At 45.5% G+C, this 14,100-nt stretch overlaps 1 non-coding gene and 23 pseudogenes across 1 annotated transcript; all 24 read right to left on the bottom strand.

Annotated features, from left to right (window-relative positions):
- Positions 1-54: 54 nt before the first annotated feature.
- LOC148255667 (5S ribosomal RNA) lies at positions 55-173 on the bottom strand (annotated as a pseudogene).
- Positions 174-700: 527 nt separating this feature from the next.
- LOC148255666 (5S ribosomal RNA) lies at positions 701-818 on the bottom strand (annotated as a pseudogene).
- Positions 819-1,024: 206 nt separating this feature from the next.
- Positions 1,025-1,143, bottom strand: LOC148255665 (5S ribosomal RNA; annotated as a pseudogene).
- Positions 1,144-1,694: 551 nt separating this feature from the next.
- Positions 1,695-1,813, bottom strand: LOC148255664 (5S ribosomal RNA; annotated as a pseudogene).
- A 206-nt stretch (positions 1,814-2,019) lies between these two features.
- LOC148255663 (5S ribosomal RNA) lies at positions 2,020-2,138 on the bottom strand (annotated as a pseudogene).
- A 206-nt stretch (positions 2,139-2,344) lies between these two features.
- On the bottom strand, positions 2,345-2,463 carry LOC148255662 (5S ribosomal RNA; annotated as a pseudogene).
- A 560-nt stretch (positions 2,464-3,023) lies between these two features.
- LOC148255661 (5S ribosomal RNA) lies at positions 3,024-3,142 on the bottom strand. The gene has a single exon (XR_015821161.1). It is a non-coding gene; the product is annotated as a 5S ribosomal RNA (ribosomal RNA).
- A 206-nt stretch (positions 3,143-3,348) lies between these two features.
- On the bottom strand, positions 3,349-3,467 carry LOC148255660 (5S ribosomal RNA; annotated as a pseudogene).
- A 1,538-nt stretch (positions 3,468-5,005) lies between these two features.
- LOC148255659 (5S ribosomal RNA) lies at positions 5,006-5,124 on the bottom strand (annotated as a pseudogene).
- Positions 5,125-5,684: 560 nt separating this feature from the next.
- LOC148255658 (5S ribosomal RNA) lies at positions 5,685-5,803 on the bottom strand (annotated as a pseudogene).
- Positions 5,804-6,337: 534 nt separating this feature from the next.
- Positions 6,338-6,456, bottom strand: LOC148255657 (5S ribosomal RNA; annotated as a pseudogene).
- A 208-nt stretch (positions 6,457-6,664) lies between these two features.
- LOC148255656 (5S ribosomal RNA) lies at positions 6,665-6,783 on the bottom strand (annotated as a pseudogene).
- Positions 6,784-7,345: 562 nt separating this feature from the next.
- LOC148255655 (5S ribosomal RNA) lies at positions 7,346-7,464 on the bottom strand (annotated as a pseudogene).
- Positions 7,465-7,671: 207 nt separating this feature from the next.
- LOC148255654 (5S ribosomal RNA) lies at positions 7,672-7,790 on the bottom strand (annotated as a pseudogene).
- A 205-nt stretch (positions 7,791-7,995) lies between these two features.
- On the bottom strand, positions 7,996-8,114 carry LOC148255653 (5S ribosomal RNA; annotated as a pseudogene).
- Positions 8,115-8,675: 561 nt separating this feature from the next.
- LOC148255652 (5S ribosomal RNA) lies at positions 8,676-8,794 on the bottom strand (annotated as a pseudogene).
- Positions 8,795-9,356: 562 nt separating this feature from the next.
- On the bottom strand, positions 9,357-9,475 carry LOC148255651 (5S ribosomal RNA; annotated as a pseudogene).
- A 206-nt stretch (positions 9,476-9,681) lies between these two features.
- Positions 9,682-9,800, bottom strand: LOC148255650 (5S ribosomal RNA; annotated as a pseudogene).
- Positions 9,801-10,006: 206 nt separating this feature from the next.
- On the bottom strand, positions 10,007-10,125 carry LOC148255649 (5S ribosomal RNA; annotated as a pseudogene).
- Positions 10,126-10,685: 560 nt separating this feature from the next.
- LOC148255648 (5S ribosomal RNA) lies at positions 10,686-10,804 on the bottom strand (annotated as a pseudogene).
- Positions 10,805-12,284: 1,480 nt separating this feature from the next.
- Positions 12,285-12,403, bottom strand: LOC148255647 (5S ribosomal RNA; annotated as a pseudogene).
- Positions 12,404-12,602: 199 nt separating this feature from the next.
- On the bottom strand, positions 12,603-12,721 carry LOC148255646 (5S ribosomal RNA; annotated as a pseudogene).
- Positions 12,722-13,279: 558 nt separating this feature from the next.
- LOC148255645 (5S ribosomal RNA) lies at positions 13,280-13,399 on the bottom strand (annotated as a pseudogene).
- Positions 13,400-13,605: 206 nt separating this feature from the next.
- On the bottom strand, positions 13,606-13,724 carry LOC148255644 (5S ribosomal RNA; annotated as a pseudogene).
- Positions 13,725-14,100: the final 376 nt, after the last annotated feature.

Below are 14,100 nucleotides of genomic sequence, written 5' to 3'. Positions count from 1 at the left end.
AGCGGACCATAGTTCCAGTCGCGCGAAACGTCGAACGACCCGTTCGAAAAAAAATTAGTGCGACACGAGGACTTCCCAGGTTGTCACCCATCCGAGTACTACTCTCGCACAAGCACACTTAACTGCGGAGTTCTGATGGAATCCGGTGCATTAGTGCTGGTATGATCGAACCTGTTTAATTTCGCGCTGCAAATACATACACTTCTTCTACTTTCTTCCCCCTCTCGTCATTTGTTTCCTTGTGCGTGCGCACTGCACCTCCCGGTCTCGTTCAAAGATCAATTAAAATGCCACGGCGCCGTGACTCACATTCGCGAATAAACCTGCAGACCATCTACAAAAAAATGGGTGCAACACGAGGACTTTCAAGAAAATGGGTGAAATATAAAGACCTCGAAGGAGGTCACCCATCCTAGTACTACTCTCGCTTAAGCACCCTTAGCTTGCGGAGTTTTGATAGAATCCGTTGCATTAGTGCTGGTATGATCGCTAATGTTTCATTCTGCGCTACAAATTCATACACTCTTTCTCCTTCCATCCCCCATCCCGTCATTTGTTTCCTTGTGCCTGCACTTTGCATCTCTCCTTTTCGTTCTAATATCAAGTAAAATGCCCCGGCACCGTGACTCACCTTTGCGAATTAACATGCGGTTCATAATTCCATTCGTGCGTAACGTCGAACGACCCATCCAAAAAAAAACTGGTGCAACACGAGAACTTCCCAAGAGGTAACTCATCCTTGTACTACTTTCGCCAAGCACACTTAACTGCGGAGTTCTGATGGGATCCGGTGCATTTCTGTTGGCATAATCGCACCTGTTTCATTTCGTGCTGAAAATACATACACTCATTCTCCTTCCCTCCCCCCTCCCATCATTTGTTTCCTTGTGCGTTCATACTGCACCTCTCCTTCTCGTTCTAATATCGATTAAAATGCCCCTGTTTCTTGACACACATTTGCATATAAACCAGCGAACCATAATTCCAGTCGAGCGTAACGTCAAACGACCTGTCTGAAAAAAAATTTGTGCGACACGAGGACGTCCTAGGAGGTCACCTATCCGAGTACTAGTCTCGTCCAGGCACACTTAACTGCGGAGTTCTGATGGGATCTGGTGCATTAATGCTGGTATGATCGCACTTGTTTAATTTCGTGCTGCAAATACATACACTCCTTCTCCTTTCTTCCCCCTCCCGCCATCTGTTTGGTGCGTGCGCACTGCACCTCCCGTTCTCGTTCAAATATCAAGTAAAATGCCACGGCGCCGTGACTCACATTTGCGAATAAACCTGCGGACCATAATTCAAGTCGCGCGTAACGTCGAAAGAATCATCTGCAAAAAAATGGGTGCAACACGAGAACTTCCCAAGAAAATGGGTGAAATATAAGGACTTCGAAGGAGTTGACCCATCCTAGAACTACTCTCGCCCAAGCACCCTTAACTTGTGGAGTTCTGATAGAATCCGTTGCATTGGTGTTGGTATTGTCACTCATGTTTCATTCTGTGCTGCAAATACATACACTCTTTCTCCTTCCATCCCCCTCCCATCATTTGTTTCCTGGTGTGTTCACACTAAACCTCTCATTCTCGTTCTAATATCAATTAAAATACCTTAACTCACATTTGCGTATAAACCAACGGACCATTGTTCCAGTCGCGCGTAACATCGAACGACCCATCTGAAAATAAAAATGGGTGTAACACGAGAACTTCCCAGGAAGTAACCCATCCTTGTACCACTTTCGCCAAAGCACACTTAACTGCGGAGTTCTGATGGGATCCGGTGCATTTGTGCTGGTATGATTGCACCTGTTTCATTTCGTTTTGAAAATACATACACTCCTTCTTCTTCCCTCCCCCCTCCCATCATTTGTTTCCTTGTGCGTTCACACTGCACCTCTCCTTCTTGTTCTAATATTGATTAAAATACCCCTGCTTTTTGACTCACATTTGCGTATAAACCAGTGGACCATAGTTCCAGTCGTGCATAACGTCGAATGACCCGTCCGAAAAAAAAATAGTGCGACACGAGGACTTCCCAGGTTGTCTCCGATCCAAGTACTACTCTCGCTCAAGCACACTTAACTGCGGAGTTCTGATGGGATCCAGTGCATTTGTACTGGTATGATCGCACCTGTTTCATTTCATTCTGAAAGTACATACACTCCTTCTCCTTCCCTCCCCCCTCCCATCATTTGTTTCCTTGTGCGTTCACACTCCACCTCTCCTTCTCGTTCTAATATTGATTAAAATACCTCTGCTTCTTGACTCACATTTGCGTATAAACCAGCGGACCATAGTTCCAGTCGCGCGTAACGTCGAACAACCCGTCCGAAAAAAAATTAGTGCGACACGAGGACTTCCCAGGTTGTCGCCCATCCGAGTACTACTCTCGCCCAAGCACACTTAACTGCGGAGTTCTGATGGGATCCGGTGCATTAGTGCTGGTATGATCGAACCTGTTTAATTTTACGCTGCAAATACATACACTCCTTCTACTTTCTTCCCCCTCCCGTCATTTGTTTCCTTGTGCGTGCGCACTGCACCTCCGTTCTCGTTCAAATATAAATAAAAATGCCACGGCGCCGTGACTCACATTTGCGAATAAACCTGCGGACCATTATTCAAGTGGCGCGTAACGTTGAAAGAATCATCAGAAAAAAAATGGGTGCAACACTAGGACTTCTCGTGAAAATGGGTAAAATATAAGGACTTCGCAGCAGAGCACCCATCCTAGTACTACTCTCACCCAAGAACCCTTAACTTGCGAAGTTCTGATAGAATACGTTGCATTAGTGCTGGTATGATCGCTCATGTTTCATTCTGTGCTGCAAATACATACACTCTTTCTCCATTCATCCCCCGTCCCGTCATTTGTTTCCTTGTGCGTTCACTCTGCATCTCTCATTCTCATTCTAATATAGAGTAAAATGCCCCGGCATCGTGACTCACCTTTTCGAATGAACCAGCTGTTCATAATTCTATTCGTGCGTAACGTCGAACGACCCATCCGAAAAAAAATGGGTGCAACACGAGAACTTCCCAAGAGGTCACCAATCCGAGTACTACTCTCGCCCAAGCACACTTAACTGCGGAGTTCTGATGGGATCCGGTGCATTTGTGCTGGTATGATCGCACCTGTTTAATTTCGCGGTGCAAATACATGTTCTCCTTCTCCTTTCTTCCCCCTCCCGTCATTTGTTTCCTGGTGCGTTCACACTTCACCTCTACTTTTCGTTCTAAATCAATTAAAATGCCCCTGTGTCTTGACTCACATTTGCGTATAAACCAGCAGACCATAGTTCCAGTTGCGCGTAACGTCGAACAACCCATCTGAAAAAAAAAATGGGTGCAACACGAGAACTTCCCAGGAGGTAACCCATCCTTGTACTACTTTCGCCATAGCACACTTAACTGTGGAGTTCTGAAGGGATCCGGTGCATTTGTGCTGGTATGATCGCGTATGTTTCATTTCGTGCAGAAAATACATACACTCATTCTCCTTCCCTCCCCCTCCCATCATTTGTTTTCTTGTGCGTTCACACTGCACCTCTCATTCTCGTTATAATATCGATTAAAATGCCCCTACTTCTTGACTCACATTTGCGTATAAACCAGCAGACCATAGTTCCAGTACCGCGTAACTTCGAACGACCTGTCTGAAAAAAAATTGGTGCGACACGAGGACTTCCCAGGTTGTCACCCAGCCGAGTACCTACTCTCGCCCAAGCACACTTAACTGTGGAATTCTTATGGGATCCGCTGCGTTAGTGATGGTATGATCGCACATGTTTAATTTTGCGCTGCAAATACATACACTCATTCTCCTCTCTTCCCCCTCTCGTCATTTGTTTCCTAGTGCATGCGCACTGCACCTCCCGTTCTCGTTCAAATATCAAGTAAAATGCCACGGTACCGTGCCTCACATTTGCGAATAAACCTGCGGACCATAATTCAAGTCGTGCGTAACGTCGATAGAATCATCTGCAAAAAAATTGGTGCAACACCAGAACATCCCAAGAAATTGGGTGAAATATAAGGACTTCGCAGGAGGTCACCCAACATAGTACTACTCTTGCCAAAGCACCCTTAACATGCGGAGTTCTGATAGAATCCGTTGCATTAGTTCTTGTATGATCGCTCATGTTTCATTCTACACTGTAAATACATACACTCTTTCTCATTCCATCCCCCCTCCCATCATTTGTTTCCTTGTGCGTCCACTCTGCATCTCTCATTCTCGTTTTAATATCAAATAAAATGCTCCGGCACCGTAACTCACCTTTGCGAATGAACCAGCGGTTCATAATTCCATTCGCGCGTAACGTCGAATGACCCATCCGAAAAAAAATGAGTACAACACGAGGACTTCCCAGGAGGTCACACATCCAAGTAATACCCTCACCCAAGCACACTTAACTGCGCAGTTCTTATCGGATCCGGTGGAATAGTGCTGGTATGATCGCACCTGTTTCATTTTGCACTGCAAATACATACACTCATTCTCATTTCTTTCCCCTCCCGTCATTTGTTTCCTAGTGCATTCACACTTCCCCTCTCCTTCTCGTTCTAATATCAATTAAAATGCCCCTGCGTCTTGACTCACATTTGCGTATAAAACAGTGGACCATTGTTCTAGTCCCGCGTAACGTCGAACGACCCATCTGAAAAAAAAAATTGGTGCAACACGAGAACTTCCCAAGAGGTAACCCATCCTAGTACTACTCTCGCCCAAGCACCCTTAATTTACGGAGTTCTGATAGAATCCTTTGCATTAGTTCTGGTATGATCGCTCATGTTTCATTCTTCGCTGCAAATACATGCACTCTTTCTCCTTCCATCTCCCCTCCCGTCATTTGTTTCGTTGTGCGTGCACTCTTCATCTCTCCTTCTCGTTCTAATATCAACTAAAATGTCCCGGCACCGTGACTTACCTTTGCGAATGAACCAGTGGTTCACAATTCCATTCGTGCATAACGTCGAACGACTCATCCAAAAAAAAATAGGAGCAACACGAGGACTTTCCAGGAGGTCACCCATCCGAGTACTACTCTCGCCCAAGCATACTTAACTGCGGAGTTCTGATTGGATCCGGTGCATTAGTGCTGGTATGATCGCACCTGTTTAATTTCGCGCTGCAATTACATACAGTCCTTCTCCTTTCTTTCCCCTCCCGCATTTGTTTCCTTGTGCATGCGCACTGCACCTCCCGTTCTCGTTCTAATATCAAGTAAAATGTCACGGCGTCGTGACTCACATTTGCGAATAAACCTACGGACCATAATTCAAGTCGCGTGTAATGTCGAAAGAATCATTTGCAAAAAAATGGGTGCAACACGAGGACTTCCCAAGAAAATGAGTGAATTAAAAAGACTTCATAGGAGGTCACCCATTCTAGTACTACTCTCGCCCAAGCACCCTTAACTTGCGGAGTTCTTATAGAATCCGTTGCATTAGTGCTGGTATGATCGCTCGTGTTTCATTCTGCACTGCAAATACATACACTCTTTCTCCTTCCATCCCCCCTCCCGTCATTAGTTTCCTTTTGCGTGCACTCTGCATCTCTCCTTCTCGTTCTATTATCAGGTAAAATGCCCCGGCACCGTGACTCACCTTTGCGAATGAACCAGCGGTTCATAATTCCATTCGCGCGTAACTTCGAACGACTCATCCGAAAAAAAATGGGTGCAACACGAGGACTTCCCAGGAGATCACCCATCCGAGTACTACTCTCGCCCAAGCACACATAACTACGGAGTTCTGATGGGATGTGGTGCATTAGTGCTTGTATGATCGCAACTGTTTAATTTTGCGGTGCAAATACATACATTCCTTCTCCTTTCTCCCCCCTCCCGTCATTTGTTTCCTGGTGCGTTCACACTTCACCTCTCCTTCTCGTTCTTATATCAATTTAAATGCCCCTGCGTCTTGACTCACATTTGCGTATAAATCAGCGGACTATAAATCCAGTTGCGCGTAACGTCGAACGACAAATATGAAAAACAAATATGTGCAACACGAGAACATCCCAAGAGGTAACCCATCCTTGAACTACTTTTGCCAAAGCACACATAACTACGAAGTTCTGATGGGATCCGGTGCATTTGTGCTGGTATGATCGCACCTTTTTCATTTCGTGCTGAAATTACATACACTTCTTCTCCTTCCCTCCCCCCCTCCCATCATTTGTTTCCTTGTGCGTGTGCACTGCACCTCCCGTTCTCTTTCTTATATCAATTAAAATGCCCCTGCGTCTTGACTCATATTTGCGTATAAACCAGCGGACCATAGATCCAGTCGCGCGTAGCATCGAACGGCCCATATGAAAAAAGTAATAGGTGCAACACGAGAACTTCCCAGGAGGTAACCCATCATTGAACTACTTTCGCCAAAGCACACATAACTACGAAGTTCTGATGGGATCCGGTGCATTTGTGCTGGTATGATCACACTTTTTTCATTTCGTGCTGAAAATACATACATTACTTCTCCTTCCCTCCCCCCTCCCATCATTTGTTTCCTTGTGCGTGCGCACTGCACCTCTCGTTCTCTTTCTTATATCAATTAAAATGCCCCTACGTCTTGACTCATATTTGCGTATAAACCAGCGGACCATAAATCCAGTCGCGCATAACGTCGAACGACCCATATGAAAAAAATAATAGGTGCAACACGAGAACTTCCCAGGAGGTAACCCATCCTTGAACTACTTTCACCAAAGCACACATAACTACGAAGTTCTGATGGGATCTGGTGCATTTGTGCTAGTATGATCGCAACTTTTTCATTTCGTGCTGAAAATACATACACTCCTTCTCCTTCCCTCCCCCCTTCCATCATTTGTTTCCTTGTGTGTGCGCACTGCACCTCCCGTTCTCGTTCAAATATCAAGTAAAATGCCACGGTGCTGTGACTCACATTTGCGAATAAACCTGCGGACCATAATTCAAGTCACGCGTAACATCGAAAGAATCATCAGTAAAAAAATGGGTGCAACACGAGGACTTCCCAAGAAAATGGGTGACATATAAGGACTTCGCAGGAAGTCACCCGTCCTAGCACTAATCTCACCCAAGCACCCTCATCTGCGAAGTTATGATAGAATTCGTTGCATTAGTGCTGATATGATCGCTAATGTTTCATTCTGCACTGCAAATACATACACTCTTTCTCCTTCCATCCCTCCTCCCGTCATTTGTTTTCTTGTGCGTGCGCTCTTCATCTCTCATTCTCGTTCAAATATCAAGAAAAATGCCCCGGCACCATGATTACCTTTTTGCGAATAAACCAGCGGTTCATAATTCCATTCGCGCGTAACGATGAACAACCAATCCGAAAAAAGGTGGGTACAACACGAGGACTTCCCAGGAGGTCACCCATCTGAGTACTACTCTCGCCCAAGCACACTTGACTGCGGAGTTCTGACGGGATCCGATGCATTAGTGCTGGTATGATCGCACCTGTTTAATTTCGCGCTGCAAATACATACACTCCTTCTCCTTTCTTCTCCCTCCCGTTATTTGTTTACTGGTGCGTTCACACTTCACCTCTACTTCTCGTTCTAATATAGATTAAAATACCCCTGCATCTTGACTCACATTTGCGTATAAACCAGCGGACCATAGTTCAAGTCGCGCGTAACGTCGAACGACCCATTTGAAAAAAAAAATGGGTGCAACACGAGAACTTCCCAGGAGGTAACCCATCCTTGTACTACTTTCGCCAAAGCACACTTAACTGCGGAGATCTGATGGGATCCGATGCATTTGTGCTGGTATGATCGCACCTGTTTCATTTCATGCCGAAAATGCATACACTCCTTCTCCTTCCCTCCCCCTCCCATCATTTGTTTCCTTGTGCGTTCACACTGCACCTCTCCTTCTCGTTCTAATATCGATTAAAATGCCACTGCTTCTTGACTCACATTTGCGTATAAACTAGCAAACCATAGTTCCAGTAGCGCGTAACGTCGAACGATCCGTCTGAAAAAAAATTGGTGCGACACGAGGACTTCCCAAGAGGTCACCCATCCGAGTACTTCTATCGCCCAAGCACACTTAACTTCGGAGTTCTGATGGAATCCGGTGCATTAGTGTTGGTATGATTGCACCTGTTTAATTATACGCTGCAAATACATACAATCCTTCTCCTTTCTTCCCCCTCCCGTCATTTGTTTCCTTGTGCGTGCGCACTGCACCTCCCGTTCACGTTCATATATCAAGTAAAATGTCACGGCGCCGTGACTCACATTTACGAATAAACCTGCGGACTATGATTCAAATCGCACGTAACGTCGAAAGAATCATCTGCAAAAAAAATGGGTGCAACACGAGGACTTCCCTAGAAAAAGGGTGAAATATAAAGACTTCGCAGGAGGTCACCCATCCTAGTACTACTCTCGCCCAAGCACCCTTACCTACGGAGTTCTGATAGAATACGTTGCATTAGTGCTGGTATGATCCCTCATGTTTCATTTTGCGCTTCAAATACATACACTTTTTCTCCTTCCATCCCCCCTCCCGTCATTTGTTTCCTTGTGCGTGCACTCTGCATCTCTCCTTCTCATTCTAATATCAAGTAAAATACCCCGGCACCGTGACTCACCATTGCAAATGAACCAGCGATTTAGAATTCCATTCGCGCGTAACGTCGAACGACCCATCTGAGAAATAATGGGTGCAACACGATGACTTCCCAAAAGGTCACCCATCCGAGTACTACTCTCGCCCAAGCACACTTAACTACGGAGTTCTAATGGGATCCGGTGCATTAGTGCTAGTCTGATCGCACCTGATCAATTTCACGCTGCAAATAGATTCACTCTTTCTCCTTTCTTCCCCCTCCCGTCATTCATTTCCTCTTGCGTGCGCATTGCACCTCACATTCTCGTTCAAATATCAAGTAAAATACCACGGCGCTGTGACTCACATTTGCAAATAAACCTGTGGAACATAATTAAAGTTGCGCGTAACGTCGAAAGAATCATCTGCAAAAAAATGGGTTCAACACGAGGACTTCCCAAGAAAATGGGTGAAATATAAGGACTTCGCAGGAGGTCACCCATCCTAGTACTACTCTCGCCCAAGCACCCTTAACTTGCAGAGTTCTAATAGAATCCATTGCATTAGTTCTGGTATGATCGCTCATAATTCATGTTGCGCTGCAAATACATACACTATTTCTCCTTCCATCCCCCCTCCCGTCATTTGTTTCCATGTGCGTGCACTCTACATCTCTCATTCACGTTCTAATATCAAGTAAAATGCCCCGGCACTGTGACTCACCTTTGCGAATGAACCAGCGGTTCATAATTCCATTCGCGCGTAACGTCGAACGACCCATCCGAAAAAAAAATGGGTGCAACACAAGGAATTCCCAGGAGGTCACCCATCCGAGTACTACTCTCGCCCAAACACACTTGACTACGGAGTTCTGATGGGATCTTGTGCATTAGTCCTGGTATGATCGCACCTGTTTCATTTCGCACTACAAATACATACACTCCTTCTTCTTTCTTCCCCCTCCCGTCATTTGTTTACTTGTGTGTTCACACTTCACCTCTCATTCTCGTTTTAATATAAATTAAAATGCCCATGTGTCTTGACTCACATTTGCGTATAAACCAGCGGACTATACTTCCAGTCGCGCGTAAAGTCGAACGACCCATCTGAAAAAAAAATAGGTGAAACACGAGATCTTCCCAGGAGGTAACCCATCCTTGTACTACTTTCGCCAAAGAACACTTAACTGCGGAGTTCTTATGGGATCCGGTACATTTGTGCTCGTGTGATCGCACCTGTTTCATTTCGTGCTAAAAATACATACACTCCTTCTCCTTCCCTCCCCCCACCCATCATTTGTTTCCTTGTGCGTTCACACTTCTCCTCTCCTTCTCGTTATAATATCGATTAAAATGCCCATGCTTCTTGACTCACATTTGCGTATAAACTAGCGGACCATAGTTCCAGTAGAGCGTAACGTCGAACGACCCGTCTGAAAAAAAATTGGTGCGACACAAGGACTTCCCAAGAGGTCACCCATACGAGTACTACTCTCGCCCAAGCACAATTAACTGCGGAGTTCTGTTAGGATCCGGTGCATTAGTGTTGGTATGATCGCACCTGTTTAATTTCGCGCTGCAAATACATACAATCCTTCTCCTTTCTTCCCCCTCCTTTCATTTATTTCCTTGTGCGTGCGCACTGCACCTCCCGTTCTCGTTCAAATATCAAGTAAAATGCCACGGCGCCGTGACTCACATTTGCGAATAAACCTGCGGACCATAATTCAAGTCGCGGGTAACGTCGAAAGAATCATCTGTAAAAAAAAGGGTGCAACACAAGCACTTCCCAAGAAAATGGGTGAAATATAAAGACTTCGCAGGAGGTCACCCATCCTAGAACTACTCTCGCCCAAGCACGCTTACCTGCGGAGTTCTGATAGAATCCGTTGCATTAGTGCTGGTATGATCGCTAATGTTTCATTCTGCGCTGCAAATACATACACTCTTTCTCCTTCCATCCCCCCTCCTGTCATTTGTTTCCTTGTGCGTGCACTCTGCATCTCTCCATCACATTCTAATATCAAGTAAAATGCCCCGGCACCGTGACTCACCTTTGTGAATGAACCAGCGGTTCATAATTCCATTCGAGCGTAACGTCGAACGACCCATCCAAAAAAAAAAGGGTGCAACACGAGGACTTCCCAGGAGATTACCAATCCGAGTACTACTCTCGCCAAAGCACACTTAATTGCGGAGTTCTGTTGGGATCCGGTGCATTAGTGCTGGTATGATCGCACTTGTTTCATTTCGTGCTGCAAATATATACACTCCTTCTCCTTTCTTCCCCCACCCGTCATTTGTTTCCTTGTGCGTTCACACTTCACCTCTCCTTCTTGTTCTGATATCAATTAAAATGCCCCTATGTCTTGACTCACATTTGCGTATAAACCAACGGACCATAGTTCCAGTCACACTTAACATCGAACAACCCATCAGAAAAAAAGAATGTGTGCAACACGAGAACTTCCTAGGAGGTAACCCATCCTTTTACTAATTTCGCCAAAGCACACTTAACTGCAGAGTTCTGATGGTATCCGGTGCATTAGTGCTGGTATGATCGCACCTGTTTAATTTCGCGATGCAAATACATACACTCCTTCTCCTTTCTTTCCCCTCCTGTCATTTGTTTCCTTGTGCGTGTGCACTGCACCTCCCGTTCTCGTTCAAATATCAAGTAAAATACCACGGCACCATGACTCACATTTGCGAATAAACCTGCGGACCATAATACAAGTCGCGCGTAACATCGAAAGAATCATCTGCCAAAAAATGGGTGCAACACGAGGACTTCCCAATAAAATGGGTGAAATATAAGGACTTCGAAGGAGGTCACCCATCCTAGTACTACTCTCGCCCAAGCACCCATAACTTGCGGAGTTCTGATAGAATCTGCTGCATTAGTGCTGGTATGATCGCACCTGTTTAATTTCGCGATGCAAATACATACACTCCTTCTCCTTTCTTTCCCCTCCTGTCATTTGTTTCCTTGTGCGTGTGCACTGCACCTCCCGTTCTCGTTCAAATATCAAGTAAAATACCACGGCACCATGACTCACATTTGCGAATAAACCTGCGGACCATAATACAAGTCGCGCGTAACATCGAAAGAATCATCTGCCAAAAAATGGGTGCAACACGAGGACTTCCCAATAAAATGGGTGAAATATAAGGACTTCGAAGGAGGTCACCCATCCTAGTACTACTCTCGCCCAAGCACCCATAACTTGCGGAGTTCTGATAGAATCCGCTGCATTAGTGCTGGTATGATTGCTCATGTTTCATTCGGCGATACAAATACATACACTCTTTATCCTTCCATCCACCCTCCCGTCATTTATTTCCTTGTGCGTCCACTCTGCATCTCTCCTTCTCGTTCTAATATCAAGTAAAATGCCCTGGCACAGTGACTCACCTTTGCGAATAAACCAGAAGTTCATAATTCCATTCGCGCGTAACGTCGAACGACCCATCCGAAAAAAAATGGATGCAACACGAGGACTTCCGGGGAGGTCACCCATCCGAGTACACTTAACTGCGGAGTTCTTATGGGATCGGGTGCATTAGTGCTAGTATGATCGCGCCTGTTTCATTTGGCACTGCAAATACATACACTCCTTCTCCTTTCGTCCCCCCTCCCGTCATTTATTTCCTGGTGCGTTCACACTTCACCTCTCCTTCTAGTCCCGCGTAACGTCGAACGACCCATCTGAAAAAAAAAATGGGTGCAACACGAGAACTTCCCAGGAGGTAACCCATCCTTGTACTACTTTCGCCAAAGCACACTTAACGGCAGAGTTCTGATGGGATCCGGTGAATTTGTGCTGGTATGATCGCGCCTGTTTCATTTCGTGATGAAAAAAAATACACTCTTTTCGTCCCCCCTCCCATCATTTGTTTCTTGTGCGTTCACACTGCACCTCTCCTTCTCGTTCTAATATCGATTAAAATGCCCCTGCTTCTTGACTTACTTTTGCGTATAAACCAGTGGACCATAGTTCCAGTTGTGGGCAACGTCGAACGACCCGTCCGAAAAAGAATTAGCGCGACACGAGGACTTCCCAAGGGGTCACTCATCCGAGTACTACTCTCGCTCAAGCACTCTTAACTACGGAGTTCTGATGGGATCCGGTGCATTAGTGCTTGTATGATCGCACCTGTTTAATTTCACGTTCCAATTACATACGCTCCTTCTCCTTTCTTCCCCCTCCCGTCATTTGTTTCCTTGTGCGTGCGCACTGCACCTCCCGCTTTCGTTCAAATATCAAGTAAAATGCCACGGCGCCGTGACTCACGTTTTCGAATAAACCTGCGGACCATAATTCAAGTCGTGCGTAACGTCGAAAGAATCATCTTCGAAAAAATGGGTGCAACACGAGGACTTCCCAAGAAAATGGGTGAAATATAAGGACTACGCAGGAGGTCACCCATCCTAGTACTACTCTCGCCCAAGCACACTTAACTTGGGTGTTCTGATGGGATCCGGTGAATTAGTGTTGGTATGATCGAACCTGTTTCATTTTGCGCTGCAAATGCATACACTCCTCCTTTCTTCCCCCTCTCGTCATTTGATTCCTGGTGCGTTCACACTTCACCTCTCATTCTCGTTCTAATATCAATTAAAATGCCCATATGTCTTGACTCACATTTGCATATAAACCAGCAGACCATAGTTCCAGTCGCGTGTAACGTCGAACGACCCATCTGAAAAAAAAAATGGGTGCAACACGAGAACTTCGCAAGAGGTCACCCATCCTAGTACTACTCTCGCCCAAGCAACCTTAACTTGCGGAGTTCTGATGGAATCCGTTGCATTAGTGCTGGTATGATTGCTTATGTTTCATTCTGCGCTGCAAATACATACACTCCTTCTCCTTCCCTTCCCCCTCCCATCATTTGTTTCCTTGTGCGTTCACACTGCACCTCTCCTTATCGTTCTAATATCGATTAATATGCCCCTGCTTCTTGAATAACATTTGCGTATAAACCAGCGGACAATAGTTCCAGTCGCACGTAACGTCGAACTACCCGTCTGAAAAAAAATTAGTGCGACACGAGGACTTCCCAGGAGGTAACCCATCATTCAACTACTTTCGCCAAAGCACACTTAACTGCGGAGTTCTGATGGGATCCGGTGCATTAGTGCTGGTATGATCGCACCTGTTTAATTTCGCATTGCAAATACATACACTCCTTCTCCTTTCTTCCCCCTCCCATCATTTGTTTCCTTGTGCGTGCGCACTGCACCTCCTGTTCTTGTTCAGATATCAAGTTAAATGCCACAGCGCCGTGACTCACATTTGCGAATAAATTTGCGGACCATAATTTAAGTCGCGTATAACGTTGAAAGAATCTTCCAAAAAAAAAATTAGTGCAACACGAGGACTTCCTAAAAAAATGGGTGAAATACAAGGACTCCGCAGGAGGTCACCCATCCTATTACTACTCTCGCCCAAGCACCCTTAACTTGCGGAGTTCTGATAGAATACGTTGCATTAGTGCTGGTATGATCGCTCATGTTTCATTCTGCGCTGCAAA

This window comes from Carica papaya, chromosome 5 (assembly GCF_054855325.1).
Source record: "Carica papaya isolate Zhongbai chromosome 5, ASM5485532v1, whole genome shotgun sequence".
NCBI classification, from domain to species: Eukaryota; Viridiplantae; Streptophyta; class Magnoliopsida; order Brassicales; family Caricaceae; genus Carica; species Carica papaya.
Note: the sequence above shows the minus strand (reverse complement) of the source record. Positions and strands in the feature narration are given on the sequence as shown.